The sequence below is a fragment of the Macaca mulatta genome, chromosome 12 (assembly GCF_049350105.2).
Source record: "Macaca mulatta isolate MMU2019108-1 chromosome 12, T2T-MMU8v2.0, whole genome shotgun sequence".
In the NCBI taxonomy this organism is placed as follows: Eukaryota; Metazoa; Chordata; class Mammalia; order Primates; family Cercopithecidae; genus Macaca; species Macaca mulatta.
In genome coordinates, this window is record NC_133417.1 from 78381271 (window position 1) to 78400653 (window position 19383).

General features: G+C 40.3%; 1 pseudogene; it reads right to left on the reverse strand.

Annotated features, from left to right (window-relative positions):
• Positions 1-1015: 1015 nt before the first annotated feature.
• LOC698901 (peptidyl-prolyl cis-trans isomerase A pseudogene) lies at positions 1016-1510 on the reverse strand (annotated as a pseudogene).
• Positions 1511-19383: the final 17873 nt, after the last annotated feature.

The window sequence follows — 19383 nt, forward strand, 5'->3', positions numbered from 1 at the left end:
CATTCATTTTCTGCAATAAAATGAGCATCTCGGATAGTCTTTTCTCAGTGGGTGAGTGGTATTCCACATGTTCCTCTCACTGATAGCCTATGGGAGAATGGAAGTTAGAGCGTGAAGTAAAAAATCAGGACAGCTAGAGAAAGCCTTGTCTGACCCAAATCTAGCCTTATATGGGATACGTGGATATAAATATTCCACATAAATAATGTGCTTGTGTCATTTACTTACATTTTGCTTTTTAAGAGAACCAGAATCACTGTGATTCATACTGAAACATAGACACACAGGTATCCACACACAAACCCACACTATCATCTGGCTAAATTACCAACTGCCCAACCTTCATCTAACAGTTGTGGAAAGAGAAATGCAAAGAGTTTACTGCCTTGTAGAGAGTTCCCAACTGAAAGAGTCAATTGGTGTAAATACGGGCTTCAGGACCTCAAATTCCTGGGATTTATTTCAGGCAGAATTGTCTCTTTTTTATCATTCAAGAAAGTAGAGAACAGTACAGTGTATCTGTTTAGATTCTGGCGTCTGAGATCTTTGTGGACTTGAATGCTGATAGGGCGATAATGCACCTAAACATTTAACTCAAGGGCTGCCAGAGAGTAAAATTGTAATTAGTTTATTAATTTAATAACTTCTTGCATCTTCAAGTAGAATAAATGGCTTAATGACTTGGAGTAAACCAACTTAAGAAATTAGTGTATTCTACTAACCATGTAGTTTTGGGGACAAGGATTCATCTTTCTATCTTCAGTGCCTAGAGTAATGCCTGGAAGTGAATGTTATTTTTTGTTGTTGTTGTTATTTAGTTTTCATTTCATAATCATAAACTTAACTCTGCAATCCAGCTAGGCATGGAAGGGAACAAGGAAAACATGGAACCCAAAGGGAACTGCAGTGAGAGCACAAAGAATCTAGGATACTGCAAGCAGATGGGGTGGAGGGTGCTCTCCTGAGCTGCAGAAGGAATGGTCCGGTGGTTAAGATAAAACACAAGTCAAACCTTTTAGAGCTGTCCACAGTCAGCAATGGTGATCTTCTTGCTGGTCTTGCCATTCCTGGACCCGAAGTGCTCCATGGCCTCCACAATATTCATGCCTTCTTTCATCTTGCCAAAGACCACATGCTTGCCATCCAACCATTTATTCTTGGCAGTGCAGATGAAGAACTGGGAACCATTAGTGTTGGGTCCAACATTTGCCATGGACAAGATGCCAGGACCTGTATGCTTCGGGATGAAGTTCTCATCATCAAATTTCTCCCCATAGATTGACTTGCTGCCAGTGCCATTATGGCGTGTGTAGTCACCACCCTGACACATAAACCCTGGAATAATTCTGTGAAAGCAGGAACCCTTGTAACCAAGTCCTTTCTCTCCAGTGCTCAGAGCACAAAAGTTTTCTGCTGTCTTTGGAAACTTGTCTGCAAACAGCTCAAAATAGATGTGGCCCAAGGACTCACCATTGACAGAGATGTGGAAGAACACAGTGGGGTAATACATGGCTGGTAATACAGAGCTCCTGACAGCTGCATCTGCAAAGTACTCAATGACTGTTTATGGAATAAGGTGGAGTCCTGTTCCCTCAACCTTGCTACTACTGTTTCCCACACTCACTTTCCAGATAAATTCCCAGGCAAGTTAGGGAGGGATCCTATGGAGAAATAAATATTTCTCCAAATCCATTGGTAGTAGAAAATAACCTTGGACATAGGTCTTCAATGAATTGGTATGTAATTATTCAGCATCTGAGTCAAAATGCAAACAGTAGCTCCAGTCTACACAGAGTTATCCAAATTAAATATAGTCATATTTGCTGTGCTGACATCCATGTTGTTGAGAACATGCATATATATGATGCAGCTCAAATAGCATAGGGAGAACAATGGTTAAACACGAAGGCTCTTGGCTGCCCTAATGAGATGGGGAATGGGGAGTCTGGGCATGGAGGTGCTCATTATGTGAAAGATAATATTTCTATTCAGCATCCCATAGAGCATTCATTTCAGCTGAGATCTCACTCTGGGAGCTCCTTTTCCATGCAAAATGTAGAACATTCAGAGAGAATGCTTAGAGAGAGAGGGGAAAGCTCTAAGCCTGTAACGGTGGGAAAAAAGGTCTTTCCTAGCTATAAGTAACTGGCAGCAATGTCCAGTAGAGAGCATTAGAGCAAATCTTATGTTATAAATACAGTTGATAAGTAGACTGCCCTTTACTTGGACTTGAAGCTATTCCAGTCAGAGACTGAGAATTTCCTCTAAATCCTAATGAGGGCCATGGTGCAAGGAAGCTTTGAGGGCTGAGAGCAGTAAAGGGTGCATAAGAGCACTTCACGTGAGCCTAAACGACAGATACAATAGAGGCCTCGGGTGGGAATCAGACAAGATTATTTCACAGATGCTTAGGATTTCCATTTGTAGGAAACTGGGAACAATGAGCAGAATCCCACCATTCAGCCTTGCTGTATATACTTAGGCTCAAAACTTGGTGACTTAGAGTTCTTATTTATTGTATCAGTAATTCCCCAACAATTCTATTCTTTAATTTTGTTTTCTTAAATTTTCATTGAAGAACAATCAGCTCATGTATTCGTACGCTTAAGAGATAAATGCTGAAGTAGTTAGAGGCAAAGTGTCAGATGTTTGTAGATGACTATCAAGTTGTACACACACAGAGACAAAGCAAGTATGATTGCCATCTTTTGAACTGTAATTCTTCTTCTAACTTTTTATATGTTAAAAAAATCTCATACTAAAAAGTAGAAAGAGAAAGCCATATCTGATATTGGTACAGACAGATATCTAGACTAAGTGCAGCCCACTTGTCTATTTTCATCAAGATTTGACTGCCCACAGTGATCAATCCAAATGGCAACAACTTTTATAGAACATTCCTCTACAAAGGCTTATTTCTGTCAGTTCCATTCATTAATTCATTTATGTATTGTTGAATGTCTACTATATACTGGGCACAATTCTAAGTCCTGGCTATATAGCAGGGAGCTTAATCCTCTACACTTATATTAACTATTATTTAACAAAAATACCCTTTAGAGAAAGTAAGTCTTTTGGAAGGTATATAGGTTTATTTTTAATAATGTCTTCCTTTTAAAATACCAGTTCCTTTAAATGTCCTTACTAAACCTATGTATTACAAGAAAAATGACTTGAGTTTCGCTGGAAAAGCACTTGTAAAATGTACTTTATTTCTCTCTTTATCGTTTTCTGGCTGCTGTAACTTAAAATATTGCCCTGGGGAGACAGGAAGACCAAAAATTCCAATCCTGTAAGAATCAGAGGCAGGAAACTAGGAAAAGTTGTTAGTTTAGTCAAGTTAAAATGAGAAGGAACACAAAGGTTAGGCTGGTAATTATTTTAACCAGAAGGGATAATCTGAGAGTAAAATGAACCTGTTTACATTTCATATCAAACTTATAAAAAAACCCGACGTACTCAGGAGGCTAAATTGGGAGAATCACTTGAACCTGAGAGGTGGAGATTGCAGTGAGATCCCGCCACTGCACCCCAGCATGGGTGACAGAGTGAGACTCTGTCTACAAACAAACAAACAAACAAACAAACAAACAGACAAACCCCATGCACAGAGGTGCATAGTGTTTCTAGGCACATTTGAGGTATCCAGGGCAAGCTCTTCAGGGCAAGGGCGTTTTTAGATACTTGTGACTGTTTTATCACTTACTCCTGAAGATCAGCAATTCATAAAACTTAATACCTGCCGATTTCAGCCTGCTGTACTGTCACCACCCCAGGGCATACAATACCATTTCAAATGATGTCTTTGGTTTGCCAGGTTTCATATGCCAAAGAACTTTCAAATGGTGCATCCTACCCTCCACACTGCCTTTTACGCACTCTTCCTATAGTGGACCAGCAGGGGATCTATTCCTTACCATGAGCAGGAGCGTTTTAATAGCAGAATATGGGAAATAATGATTGCTATTTTGGGTTTATATGTTTTGTTTGCAAAATAATGGGTTTTAGGTTAAATTGAGGCAGGTGTGCAAATGTTCTGGTGAAGTCCATGCAACCTCCTTCCAAAACAGCAAACTATAAAAAGACTGTCATAATAGTGGTCACCAGCATCAATAATTGTAACAAGGGGCTGGAATATCAATCACAGGAAAGACAAGCATTTTTATAGCATTAATCAGAGCTGGTTTTCTCCTGCAAATCATGCCAAAGCTCTTGGATTGCTGCCTGTTTCCATTGTTTTCTGTCTGCTGGTTTGTACACAGATTCCTCTCCCCTTCCCCAGTGTGGCCATAATGAAATTGGGGAATTAACTCAGAGCAGAGTTGTTCTAGTTTGGATGTGAAGGTAAACACAAATGGAGAAAGTTCAAATTTTTGAGAAGAACAAACAGCCCTTGTTACTAAACATTAGCTGGCAAATGTAACAGACATGTACAATGGGCAGATATCATGGATGATTTCTCATACTGGCCAAGAGGAAAGATGGTCACAGGCTATAAGGCCTATGTGTAGTATCTGCAGAAAGAGTTTTTTAGGTATTTTCATTTTCAGCAGCCAAGGCAATATATTTAGTCTTCTGATTTTGAGTAACACTCTGCCATCACTAACAAAAAGAGATGAGGGGAAACTCACGTGCTTGAATCTCTTCTATTATCATCCTGCACTTAGTTCTATGCAATGCTTAGAGATTCCATGGGGACTGATCCAATCTTTTTGCTTCCCCTTATTGCTCATTAGACCCTCCTCCAGATATGAAATCTGTACAGGTCTATTTACTTATTTTGGGTCCCAGTCGGACCAGTTACAAATGACAGCCAAGAGCATGACTTGGAAATTTAAGCACTGCAAGACTGGAATTTCCCCAAATCATAAACAGCTTAAATATTGCTTGAACAGAAGTAATGATTAATTTTATGATAAAAGGAGAATATGGCATAAGAGGGAGGACTTTTCAAAGAAATACACATCAGTGAAAGAAGATGAGTTAAAATAGAAAAATCTGCCCTTTCCATTGGAGCCTTCATTCCAAGTCTCTCTGTCAAAGTGATACTTCCTTTGGATTCATTCAAAGGAGGTATTTTATTTTATTTTTTTGAGACAGAGTTTCACTCTGTTGCCCAGGCTGGAGTGCAGTGGTGCGATCTGGACTCACTGCAACCTCCGCCTTGCAGGTTCAAGTGATTCTCTTGCCTCAGCCTCACAAGTAGCTGGAATTACAGGCACCTGCCACCATGCCTGGCTAATTTTTGTATTTTTAGTAGAGATGGGGTTTCACCATGTTGGCCAGCCTGGTGTTGAACTCCTGACCTCAGGTGATCTGCTCACCTTGGCCTCCCAAAGTGCTGGTATTACAGGCATGAGCCACTGAGCCTGGCCCAAAGGAGGTATTTTTAAAAGTCCTTGAAGACAAGAAGCAAGAGCAAGGCCTTTTACCTGCACATATATCAAGTATACTGTGTATAAATAATAGTAGAATTATATATCTTTCTATAGGATTAAAGCCATTGAAATGAGAAAAAAATCCATGTATCATAAGTGCAAATGTATGTACATTTCTATGCCTACACAAAACCAAAATAATTGTTAAAAATGAGATTCAATAACTCAAACAATCATTTTGATTAATATTTTTTTCACTGAATTGACTGATATTTTGTAGTGACGAGAATGAATTGTGACTTTGTATAGACATTTCATATATGGAACTTGTCCTTGAAAAATTAATTGGTCAGATTTTGCTATAATGGAAGAACAACCTATGTTAGACATACCGCACATGAACAAATTATTATTCTTTATAGCATACATTGACTAATCAATTTTCCAGGGAGCTACAAAAGTCCTAGATAATATTATTAACTAGTGGTAAATGAAAATGTGTTTGTTTCCAGCTACCAGGGAGGCTGAGCAGGAAGATTGATTGGGTCCAGGAGGTCAGGGCTGCAGTGAACTATGATTGCACCACTGCATTCCAGCCAGGGCAACAGAGTGAGATGTTGTTTCAAAAAAAAAAAAAAAAAAAAAAGAAAGAAAGAAAGAAAATAAAATGTGTTCAAATGTCAAATGCTCGAGTTTCTTGTGCTTTTTATTTCATAATAAGGAGTCCATTTTTTCTAAGTGCCAATAAATTACTGTCTTTAAAAATGGAGTATATATTGGACGCTAGCTCCTGACTTTGTTCACTGTTCTTTTCCACATTAACATAAGTTGATCTTTAGATATGAAACACACACACACACACACACACACACACACACATTCTAGATAGACTTTCGAAAGAGTAATTAAATTGTTATGAAAAGAATGTTGCCCTGAAATTATACTGACCTTAATTTGAAAAAGACAAGGAAAATATGGAAAATGAAAGAGGGAGAAATGGTTAATTTGGTTTATAATCTACAATGATAATAATATGTAATCTTGTGCTTCCAAGAAATTAAAGATTAAAATAATTAACATGGCTCATATATTAATATTAATGTTTTTTCTCAGAGGGCCTCTTTGTCTCAGTGCCCAACATAGCTCCATCCTGACAGAATTTTTTCTGTTGTCCTATTCGGGCAATCAGTGCCTCAATGTCTTTGTTTGTCTGATGAGGTTCTGTTTTCTGAATGGCAAGTTTAGACTTTATATCTTCCACCTGAATTATTACAAGAGAGATTTGGTAATTAAGTTCTAACAAGATTTAAATGATATTAAAAACAGTCAGTTAAAAGGAAACACAGCCTTGGGCTTTGTTGTAAATTTGTATAATTATTTTTAGTCCTCTAGAGGATGCATAATTATGTTTCTGTATTTATAAAAATACTGCCTTGGAGGCACCAAAATGAATTTTACTGTTTGCTAATTTACATATTAATGTTACTCTTTGTATGTCAAAATTTCTTTGGGTGGATAAAAAGAGATTTTCTAAGGAAATTTGCAAAGTAATCATGAAGAGTGTAAAGTCTTTTGATTGGTAAGTCTGGAAAAACCACTGTTCAGGGAGAAAGTCTGACAGTCCAAGAAAAAAGGAAACTTAAGAAGGCAGACATATAACCTTAAACTTCAAGTTTAATTTTATCTTAACTTGGAATGGGGCATGGTGGCACAGCCAGGAATAATACCCAGTGACTCACCAGGTGCTAAGTGAGACCTGGTCACTTCACCTGCTTCATGCAAGGATCATAGAGGTAGGTACTAGTGCTTATTGTTCCCATTTCAAACATGGGAAGACTGAGGTACAGAGAGATCAAGTTAATGGCTCCAGATCACACAGTTAGCATTTTAACCTAGGCAGTTTGATGCCAGTGCCTCAACCTCATGATTAATTAATAGTTGACCAATTTTCTGTGTTGTTTTCCGAACAGAATCATAGGGAAGCACCAAGGGCCTCTTTGTGCTGTGATGGAGAAACCGTTTTCCCATGAAACCCACACGAGATGGCCGCTAGGTCCGAGTGCAGTACTGGAAACACCAAACAATCCCAGGGCGTGGGCTCAGCTTTCCCTGCATGGACTCTCTTCACTATGTTACAAGCAAGTGAGCTCTCTGCACCAGATTTAAGCTCCTCCGGAGCTGGAACTGTTCTTTGCTTCCTTCTATACTTCTCCCTTAGGGTTCAGAGTTGGCCTGGCTGTTCATTGAAATGGAATTTGGGAGTGAGTCTCAGGAAACGCCTGTGGTCTTTCTATGATAGGTTAATTTTTTGTTGTTTTTGGTGGTAAAATATACATAACATAAAATTTACCATTTTAACCATATTTAAGTGTGTAGTTCAATGGCATTAAATACATTCACATTACCATGTGACCATCACTACCATCCCCTTCCAGAATGTTTTGTGATTCTCCTGCCTCAGCCTCCCGAGTAGCTGAGACTACAGGCACGCGCCACCACACCTGGCTAATTTTTTGTATTTTTAGTAGAGATGGGGTTTCACTGTGTTAGCCAGGATGATCTCCATCTCCTGACCTCATGATCTGCCTGCCTTGGCCTCCCAAAGTGCTGGGATTACAGGCGTGAGCCACCGCGTCCAGCCTGTTTTTTCCCAAAGTAAAACTTGGTACCCATTATATACAACAACTCCCCATTCTCCTCTCCCCACAGTCCCTGGCAACCACCATCCTACTTTCTGTTTCTAGGAATTTGACGACTCCAGTGGAATGGTTAGTATTAAATTGAAGGTAATTTTTACATTTGATGGGATCTCCAGTATTTTTATGCAGGAGACAAGTTCTTCTGTTGGCTTGAACTGTGTTCCAACCATGTAAAGGAAATTGGTGGAGCTAGGAAAGATCAGAAGGTGCGGCTGAGGGTCAATTTCCCTTCCCCTGTTGTTAGAGTCGAAGGATCAGAAGGATTGGTGACAGCCATTGACCATGACGGCACAGTGATGGGTAACTGGGACATCATTGTGGAGGCCAGAGAGGGAAGCCAAGGTGAAGGGTCATCTGGGGCTTGTTTCTGCACCCAGGTGAGGCTGCCTACAGGGTGCTGGAAATAACTGGGAAGTCCTATGTGAGGGGCATTTCACAGTGAAACAGCTACACAGCCTTGTGCCATTGTCACTTGGGTTATGCATGTGCTTCTTCATTTAATGCTCCCAACACAACTACCAGTTGGTTGGTTCATTGCTATTTTGTAGGTGAATGTAACGTGATTTAAAAAAAGAGGTCAGGAAACTTGCCCAAAGTTACAGCTTCAAATGGTAGAGCAAGGATCTCAACCCAGATCTGACTCCAAACCCCACGTTCTTTCCACTCTGGCACTCTGCTGCTTCTGGGATTAGTAAGGAGGCTGCAAATCCTGTGTGTATCCTGCCAACTTTTAAGGTCAAGGTGAGAACTAGAATATTGGCCTCTGAGAAAGTGCTCTGACAAACCTACCACATTGCTCTAGAAGTCTACAGCTTTAGATTGGAAGGGAATGCTCAGAACCATTGTTTGGCCCAACTCCCTCAGGTTGTGGTTGAGGAACCCAGGCTGCCAAGGCCACTCAGAGGTTGGGTCACTGAGGTTGGTGCAAAAGTAACTGCAGTGTCTGCCGTTGAAAGTAATGGTAAAAACCGCAATTCCTTTTGCACCAACCTAATATAACCAGAACTCTATTGCAAGATCCTAGTCTGTGCCTTTGATTATATAACAAAAGAAGAGCATTCAGTATTGGATTCATCTATCTTTGAGGCCCTCTGCTTGCATTTCAACACTCCATCCACAGGAGGCTACTCTGCAGCATCCTGCTTTCAGCTGGTTGTCATTTAACATCTCTAAGATTAGCCAACAAGAAAAATGTTACCTTATAATACTTTCAACCCCTTCAAATTCCCTACAAGGAAAAAGTTTCCTACAAGGAACTTTTGCCTTTTAACTGAAGCCTATTAACATATTCCGGATGAAAGAAAACACATTTTATGAGGAGAGAATTACAGGCAGTCGAGTAGTCTATTTTGGGCAGGACTCTTTCTGTAATTGTACTATGTCTGTCTACTTCTTTTTTGTTAGTTTGTTGTTTTTGTTTTAAGACAGGGTCTCCGTCTGTTGCCCAGGCTGGAGTGCAGTGGCCTGATCATAGCTCACTGTAGCCTCAACACCCCCGGGCTCAAGTGATACTCCTGCCTCAGCCTACTGAGTAGCTGGGACTACAGGGGTGTGCCACCATGCCTGGCTAATTTTTAATTTTTTGCAGAGATGGGGTCTGCCAATGTTGCCCAGGTTGGTCTCAAACTCCTGGTCTCAAGCGATCCTCCTGCCTCAGCTCTCAAACTGTTGAGATTACAGGTGTGAGTGACTGGGCCTGGCTTCTGTCTACTTCCAAAGCTGTGCTAAGGAGTAGGAAGGCCTTTGCTGAAATCTCTAATTCACCACTCACTCATTACTTATATGGCCTTAGGCTTCTCTGAGTCTCAGTAATCTGCTTTATAAAACATATTATTAATAGCACTTACTTTGGGGGTGGTAAGAATTATATGAATGTGATAGGTAAAGTGACTAAAATAGCTGCTTAATAAATGTTACATCCCTTTCTTTTCTCTCTTGGAATCTATGTGAAGGCCCTTTGTGAAGAGGTGCACCTATTACAAACCCATTGCTTAACCTAGTTCCCATTGTATCTTTCACCACATTGCATTTTATTTCTATTTGCACAGGAGGAAATAGAAGTCTAGGCGTTAGACAGAATGGCCTGGTTTTTGGCTTAGTTACACTGCCCCCAAGTGTGAGTTCCTAAGGACCTACTGCTAGGGTGACCGAACGTCCTAGTTTGCCCAGGACGGAGGGATTTCCAGGACAAGAGAATGCAGGCCTAAAACTAGGAAACTCTCAAGCAAAGTGGGACAAATTGGTCACCCTCCCTACTATATCCATATCTAGATAAAGCCGTCATTACTTTCCTAAAGATAAATGCCTCTGAAATCCCATGCTCATTTCATGATGGAGAAGTAAGAACAGTGATCATTCTGTGCCTGCATAAAAAGGGAGACCTTAATTCAACTGGCAGGGACAGGGAGAATAAATCTAATAAGAAATTGCTGGTAACCATTTTAATTCCATTGAAGTGCCGACAATATTATTTGGGGATGTTTTATTTATGGAAATATTAATCACGATTATTTTTTGGCTGTGTAGAGTGTAGTGAAGAATGAACGATTCCTGAATCGAACTTTTCTGTACTATTTGGTTAACTCTCCTATTTATGCAAAATTAAAATTTTGTTGCTAAGATATACAGGATTGTTATGTCACCAAAAAGATCTGATTGCCTGTGCTGCCTCACCATCCCTGCAATTCTAGGAAATCCTATTTTTTCGTTCACTACAGTTGTCAATAATTTCTCATGTTGCCGATGGGAGATTTAGGTACAAAAGTGTCCATTTCGTGCCATTGGAGTCACAGCCAGGGAAATGGTTTCACTAGACTTGTGGCTTCTTAAAGATGCTGGAGAAACTGTGGAATTGCTTATAAGCACTTGGTCTCTTGATAAATGAGGTAGACAAGTATCTGAGAGTTAAGAACTCTTTTCATATTTCATTTTCAAATCTTCTCATTTTCTGGGTCAATTCCCTCTTCAGACATGTAAGTACTGGTAAGGCTGGATAAATGCGAGTACCTGAATGAGGAATAGTTATACTTTCCTATGTATTTTATGTCAGTGCTTTAGGTGACTTCATTTATGCTCTTCTGTGCCAAGGCAATGTAGACACCAGTGAAAGTCTTCACTTGAGCAACGAAAAGCAATCTGGGAGTACATGATTTCAGCAAATTCTCAGCAGCCAATATTTAAACAGTTCTTATTTACACATACTGGGGGCCTTGATGATGGACTAGTGGCCTATATCATTTGCTGACTTGAAAGATTTGTGTAAAGACAATTCTAGTCATCAACAGTAAAGATTAAGATACATAAAATGCTGTTGGGGATGGATTTGATTTTTCAGAAGTATATTAGTAAGAAATTGATGCCCTGAGTTTGATCAATAACAGCAATACATGTGCATGCCTGTGTACCCCCTTATTAAACCTGCTGAACTGGGTCTGGAAAACCAATATCTATTTCAAACCACTCAGTGTTAGAAAAGTCTTTCTCAGCCCTGAGTAGGTCTCTGTCAAGCCTGCACAAAGCTCCATATGCCCCAGGATTATCTCTATTCTGGACAGAGCCATCTTGGGGTAATAGATCGTTGGAGCCCTAGGCTTGGTTGATACATTACTCCAATGTGTCAGAACAACATCTGGCTCAGTTTCTCTCTCCTGAAAGCCTAGCAACAGCTAACTACTGTGATGGATTACATGTGTGGTATAGCCTATCGCAGTAATACATCAAGATATGGCACTCATTTGAAGGTGAATTAGTCAAAAGATGGAGTTCTTGTAAGCTCCAAACCCAATAAAAGGAATACTGTTTAATTACAGAATGAAAGACAAAGTAACTGGCATGAGGGCTACAACTGCCAAATGTGGGGCAGTTTCTAAGATACGATCCACATTAAGTGTGCATCATTACCAGATGAGGTTTTATTGTTGCTCTGCTTTCTTGAGGTGTGATTCATATCTTCCGTCAGTACTCCCACTCCCACCAGAGCAGCTGGACTGCAGTTTGGGCATACTTTTTTCATGTGTCTTTGTAAGGACTTTCTAAATCCATCCCTACTATAAATAACCAGATTCCCTCTGTCCTAAGTTCAAGTGCTCTTTCAGTTTCTTTTTCTTCCCTTATACCCCTTTGCTCTAAATCCCTATAGAATAAAATGAAACTATAAAATGAAGAAGGCTGTGCCCTTCTGTCTCTCATGATGTGGTTGAGCTCTTCGGCATCAATTCGTTCAGTTATTCATTTAATAGGACTGATTGTGCATTGAACTTGTTAAGATGTTTCAGTTTCACGTAATAAAAAATTGATTGGTTAAAAAGTAAGGATATTTATTATTTCACATGATAAGATGTACAGAAAAAGCAGTTCCACGGTTCAGTGGCTCAGTGAAATCATCAAAGATTCAGGTTCTTTCTGTCTTTACGTTCTGTGGTTTTTGTCTTTAGGCGTATTACTTCATGGTTGCAGGATGGCTGCTGCAGTTCCAGCCATCACATGTAGACATAATAACACTGATCAAAGGAAGACACAGAAGAAGGAACATTCTCTTATATTCTTAAGAGTGAGAAAAGCATTCTTAGAAACTCATAGCAGACTTCCCCTCAAGTCTCACTGGCCAGAATTGTGTCCTTTACCATGTCCAAATCACCACTATAAGGAGAATGAGACCCTACTCCCTGAAGTACATGGCTGCTTGGCAAAGCGTGGATAAAATGGAGATTTTGGAAACAAGGAAGAAGAGGAGTGGTCATTTGCTGTTCAAAAATTAATGATGTCTGGTTGTTCTGCCTATGGAGTAGCCATTCTTTATTCCTTTACTTTCTTAATAAACTTGCTTTCACTTTACTGTACGGATTCGCCTGGAATTCTTTCTTGTGAGAGATTCAAGAACCCTGTCTTGGGGTCTGGATTGGGACTCCTTTCCGGTAACATCTTTTGGGTGACCATGGAAGGGACAACACTGAGGAAACCCCTGAGCCAAAAGCTAACTTTGGATAAGTGGTGGGGTCTGGTAACATATTTCTGGTGAACCCCAAAGGGACAATACTGAGGAGACCCCCAATCCAAAGGAAAAACATCTGGGTGCACCAATTGCCTGACTTTGGGTAAGTGGGGTGCATTTACCCACGTAAAGGATGGGATTGGGTTAGAGGCCCAACTTAAGGAGGTTTGAGCTAGTCCTAAGACAGAGTGGGTTAAAGGCCCCACTTAATAAAAGGCAAGGACGCTTGACCGAACTTGGGTTCGAGGCTCAGCTTAGGAAGGTTAGAGTCCTTCCTAAGACTTAGGGGGTTAGACGCCCCTCTCAGTAAAGTCCCTCTCGACTAAGAACTAGTTTGGCAGTACAGGATGTAAACTGCTATTCTCTTTGGATTAATCTGCCCTGCACTCTTTGCTTATAGCTATGGGTGACAGGATTAGGCATGTACAGGATCATGGGACATGGAGAGCTTTTTCTCCCCAAAGGAAAACTTGAGAGCCGATGTGGCTACTGGGAAAGACCCCTTTGTGACTGACAAGTGGCTGCCTGAGCTTTTCAGTGTCGCTGGGATGGTTGGCCCTTTCTCCGGTCTCCGTGAGCTGCTAGCCATCCCCATCCTGCCGAAGGTAATGCTTTTCTCTATCTCTTTTCTACCTTTTCTGTTAATCAGGGCGACCATCTTGCCCAGAGACCACAAGTTGAAACTCCTGGTCGGAGATTGGATTAACAAAGACAGGGCCCAACCGGGGCAAGTTTGAGCCTTACCAGTTTGATATTGGGTCCTAAGCAATTGGGTCCTAAGCAGAGTGGCTAACGTCTATGTTTTGTCACATGTATTTTGCTCCGGCCAGCATGGAAAGGAAAAATTTTCCTTTGAGTTGTGGCTTGGCCCCGAGAGCTGTGGTGCAGCCAGCTGGGTCACTAAGGCTGTTCAGGTAAAGGGAACCCAGAAACCTGGCATGCTGGCAAAAGGGTAAGAATTTCTTTCTTTCTTTCTTTCTTTTTTTTTTTTTTGAGATGGAGTCTTGCTCTGTCACCCAGGCTGGAGTGCAGTGGCACAACCTCGGCTCACTTGTAACCTCCGCCTCTGGGTTCAAGTGATTCTCCTGCCTCAGCCTACCGAGTAGCTGGGATTACAGGCACGTGTCACCACGCCCAGCTAATTGTTGTATTATTATTATTATTATTATTTTTTAGTAGAGACCGGGTTTCACCATGTTGGCCAGGATGGTCTCGATCTCTTGACCTCGTGATCTGCCCACCTCGGCCTCCCAAAGTGCTGAGATTACAGGCATAAGCCATAGCACCCGGCCAAGGGTAAGAATTTCTTACCAGTAAGACTTCTGGTTTCTCTCTGTCTCTCTCTCTCATGTCTATGTGCAAACTAGTTGAATGAATGGTAAAAATCGCTATTCTCCTCTGTAAAGTTTTGATTAATGGAAAAAGGATTTGTGAGGCTAGTCATAAACTGCAGTGAATTTGGTGTGCTTTGTGTGTCTTTCTGTCATAAAGAGGAATACATGGGCTTAGGACCCATGTACTAAGACAGAACATAGGCTTAGCACCCCATAAGCCCACCATTCAAGACAGCCCAGCAAATTGGTTGTCATGTCCTTGGGAGCTTGACCATGTAACCATGTGGCAGTACTTTCTCTTGGTCTCTGCCATGACAGTGGTGGCCTGGGCTCAAGGTTCAATTCCTGGCTTAGGGAATGAGTCCTTTATCTTCTGTCTCTCTGTGTATTTTTATGTGTTGTGTATATGATATAAAAAAGCTTTAATTGGTTTTAAAATAATAAATGCTTAAAGCAAATATTTCGTCAGGAAAGTAAAAAGTTCATGTGACTTAAGTAATCTTTGGGAAATAAAAACAGTTCTACATGCAAGCTGTATAAGGACAGTGAAATATGTTTTTGGTAAAAGATTGTAAGAAGTCATGGGAGTGTGGATTTCTTGCCTAAGTTTAGAGGGTTAAAGGATTGTTTTAGGTTAGGAAAAAGCTAACTGTTTGAGTAAGTTGAAAACGGCTTTTGAAGGGTTAATCTTGTAAAAAAAATTCTATGCAAACATATTGGCTAAAAGTAAATGGGTATTATTCAGTTTTTCTGTAAACTGAACATTAAAAGCACAACAGGTTTGGCTGGGCATGGTGGCTCACGCCTGTAATCCCAGCATTTTGGGAGGCTGAGGCAGGTGGATCATGAGGTCAGGAGATTGAGACCATTCTGTATAACATGGTGAAACCCTGTCTCTACTAAAAATACAAAAAATTAGCCTGGTGTGGTGGTGGGTGCCTGTAGTCCCAGCTACTCAGGAGGTTGAGGCAGGAGAATGGCATGAACTCAGCAGGCAGAGCTTGCAGTGAGCCGAGATCACACACTGCCCTCTAGCCTGGGTGAGAGAGTGAGACTCCATCTCAAAAAAAAAGAAAAAAAAAAAAAAGTACATCAGGTTTTTCTGAGAGCACCGCTCTGCTCTTTAACAAAAATTGTAAAAGTATAGAAGGTTTGTGAAAATCTTACCATATGGTCATACTGATTAAATTGAACAGATTTGTCTATAAGATTTTATTAAAAATTAGATTTAACATTAGTAGTATACTAATGTAAAGGTGAAATTTGGCTTATTTGATATTAAAATCATACAGGAAGCATTGTCAAATGTGAAATGGTGTTTGGCTTTCTTTGGGCTATATTTGTATAAATACATTATTGGTATGTGTTCTAAAATTATGGAAAACTCTTATAATTCTGATATGACATAGTGTATGTTATTAATAACTATAATTTTTATGCAAAATATTGTATGCCACAGAAGTAACCAAATTTTGTTATTTGACTGTCCTAAGACTTTTTATCATCTACAGACAATTATTGTCTTGTTTTAGTCCTCTTCAAAACCTGGTTTATAATTAGCTATAAGACTTTGACAGATGTTCTTAAATGCAGGTTTCTGGTGACTTTGGAGATTGTGTCATTAGAATAGGGACAAAACTTTCAGAACTCTCATGGAGAGCTGGAATGTTTATGAATATCAAACAGAACAGGAGTAAACTGCATGGACTGAACTAATAGAAGACTAAAGTAATCTTTTTAACTTTGCTTAAAACGTTGCTGATCCTTTGCTGTTTTTTCAGAATCAAGAAAACTTTTCTTTTGAGCTATTTACAGCTTTTAATAATTGAGTAAATTAGACTCCTGTGAACAAAATTTAGAGCATATTTGTTTCTTTCTACCTGATTTCTCCAGAATTTGGAAACTGTATTTTTAACTTATGGCAACATAGTTATTTGCATAAGTGTAATAAGAATCAGTTTTCTTTTGCGCAATTGGAGAAACTGGTTATTTTACCAAGGCTTTGACTGGAATGGTATGCTTTCCTTTAAAGGATCAAGTCTGACTTCTAAAGCCAATAAAAGCCCCTTTGGAAAACTGGCCTCATACCTTGTCTACACAGTCTCTGTACAGGGTTCCTGACCTATGGTAAGTAAGGAATGTCACTTTCTGGCAGGCCCAGAAGCCCCAAGTTGTCTTGGGACCTCAAGAGGAGAGGAATTTACCAAACTCATAGGTATTCGAGGGTACAAACTCATGGCAGGGCTCAGCTTTAAAAAGTCTTATCTGAGATTCCTTCTAAGGAACAGAGTTCCATCAAAGCCAATTTGAAAACAGTTTATGTGAAAAATAATTATTCTTGCTGCACTTTATACAAATAATCAAGCCAAGTGTAAGACTAAGGCTTCCTTTTGCAAACAAATCAGTCTTACCACGACTTGTCTTCAGTAAAAATGGGAAACTGGAGAGAGAAAAAAATATGTTTCAAAAACTATGGTATACTTGTTATTAAATTTTAGTCTCATCAGTTGTTTTTAAGGTTTTTTTCCTACAATTTAGACTGACTGCTTATTCATGTAAACCAATCAGTGGTCTCTGACTGCAGCTCAGAAGAAACAAGAGGGATGGGTAATGTAAAAATCTGAATCAATATTCTAATTCTGGGCACATATTGGCATTGGCTAGCAACCCCATATCAGCTTGGTTTCCAACAATTACCCAGTTCATGGAAAGCCTTCTTACTGCTTGGAATATTTCTATTTATTTTGCTTTACTGTTGTGGAATATATTGCTATTGTACTCTGTGTAGCAATGCAGGATGATCTCACCTCAGTGATCTCTCAGACTGAACACTTATTAATCTTCCAGATATCATCTTCTTTTGGAACTCAAGAACTGTGAATGGCACTCACCATACTGATGCTTTCTGACTGAGCTCCTCTCTACCCTAATTACAGGAGACCCTAATAGTTAGGCAGGAACATCGTCACTCCTATTCATTATGAAAAAATTACAGAAGATGGATCTTCATTCCTCTGCAACCCTTAAGATTAAGGGTTCTCTTATAAAAGGGAGGTGGGGAAATGTCAGAGGGGTTTGAACCAGAGTGCCTCCACCTTGGATAGGAGTTAGGTAAAATGAGGCTGAGACCTGCTGGGCTGCATTCCCAGATGGTTAGGCCTTCTAAGTCACAGGACAAAATAGGAGGTCGGCACAAGACAGAGTTCATAAATACCTTGCAGATAAAATAGCTTGCAGTAAAGAAGCCACCAAAGCCCACCAAAACCAAGATGGTGACAAGAGTGACCTCTGGTCGTCCTCAGTGCTATACTCCCACCAGCACCATGGCAGTTTACAAATGCCATGTCAATGTCAGGAAGTAACCCTATATGGTCCAAAAAGGGGAGGCATGAATAATCCACCCCTTGTTTTAGCATACAATCAAGAAATACGATAAAAATGGGCAACCAGCAGCCCTTGAGGCTACTCTGCCTATGGAGTAGCCATTCTTTATTCCTTTACTTTCTTAATAAACTTGTTTTCACTTAAAAAAATTGTTAATGTCTGTTATAGGTTTCTAGCCCTGAAGTCCAGGTAAAGTCTTTCTTTAGATCCTTGGGAGCGCCTGGAGGGCAGTTTGTTGTAGGCAAAGTTATGCACTACCCAGATCCCTCCTTTAGGAATAAAGAACTTATTCTACCAGCTACTGGGCAGCATCAACTGTCAGTCCTCTGCAGAAGAAGGCTGCCTTGCCCAAGATCATGCCCTTTCCAAGGTCAGCCTGCATTCAATGACTGATCAACACAAAGATAGAAAGGTCTGGTCCCCTGGCTACACTTGGAAAAACTCTAAAGGGCCATTTGTCTTCAGGGCTCCTGGTCACTAAGGACTTCCCTATACCTGCATCATAGCTCAGTGTCTCCTTCTGCCCAATCCCACTTCTTCCCCTCCCACCACAGGTGTTGGTCCCAAGAGCACTCTGTATTAAAAATCATGTTTGCTGATCTCCATGTCAGAGACTGTTTTCTGGGAAATCTGCAACACAGGGTTTCTGACCTAAACTTAATGTTTCTGACCTGAGTCCCTTGAGACTTTTAACACTAAACTACCCAGAGAGATGGCCAGTTTTTCATGCCATACATGCAGTAATTTGGAGTATTTCAAACAAGTGGAGCATTCCAGATACAACCGAAAAGTCTAATCTGCTAAGAAGATTCTCCCCACACCCTAATAATAATAATAATAATAATATTAATAATTTATTACTTCGGCTTCCTAAGGAGGAGCAAAATGTGAGAACTCATTTAAGCTTAGAGATTGGCCAGAAGCATATCTGTGTTTCTGCTGTTGCCCTGAGAAGTAGATCAACAAATAGGTCATTGCCCATGTGGTATGTCATGACAGCACTCTGGTCCTTGCTAGTCAAAGCAGGGTCCGTGAACCTGCAGCATGGACATCACCTGAGAGTTTGTTAGAAATGCAGAATCCAGGCCACATCCTCAGACCCACTGAATGAAAATCTGCGTTTGAACAAGCGAGTCACATGTGCTACTTTCCTACCTTCCCTCCTCCAGCTAAGCCAAAAAGATTCCCTGCACTTAGTTACCACAGGCCCTGAATTTTTAGTATTACTGTTATTACTCTTGGGTTTGGATACTTTAAAAAGATTACAAATGTTTTCAAGGCTAACATATGCATTCACTAACACTTTATTTGAATTAGTTTATCCAAGTAACCCAGGTTTCTTGAGTATTAGCTCTGTGCAAGGCTCTATGCTTTGTCAGACTTTTCTCCTCTTCAGGAGCATCAAAAGGCAGTTGACCACCTAATGGAGAAGGAAGGCTAGACAAGAGGCCCCAGGGTGGAAAGGTGCTATGGGAGGCTCCAAAGTCAAACTTCACAACTTCCCTCAAGGACAGAAAAGTGTTTGATGCTTCTCATTGGTGAAATCTGCAGGCATGAACTCCTAACCACAAGCACCTTTTGGCTCATGGAAGCATTCA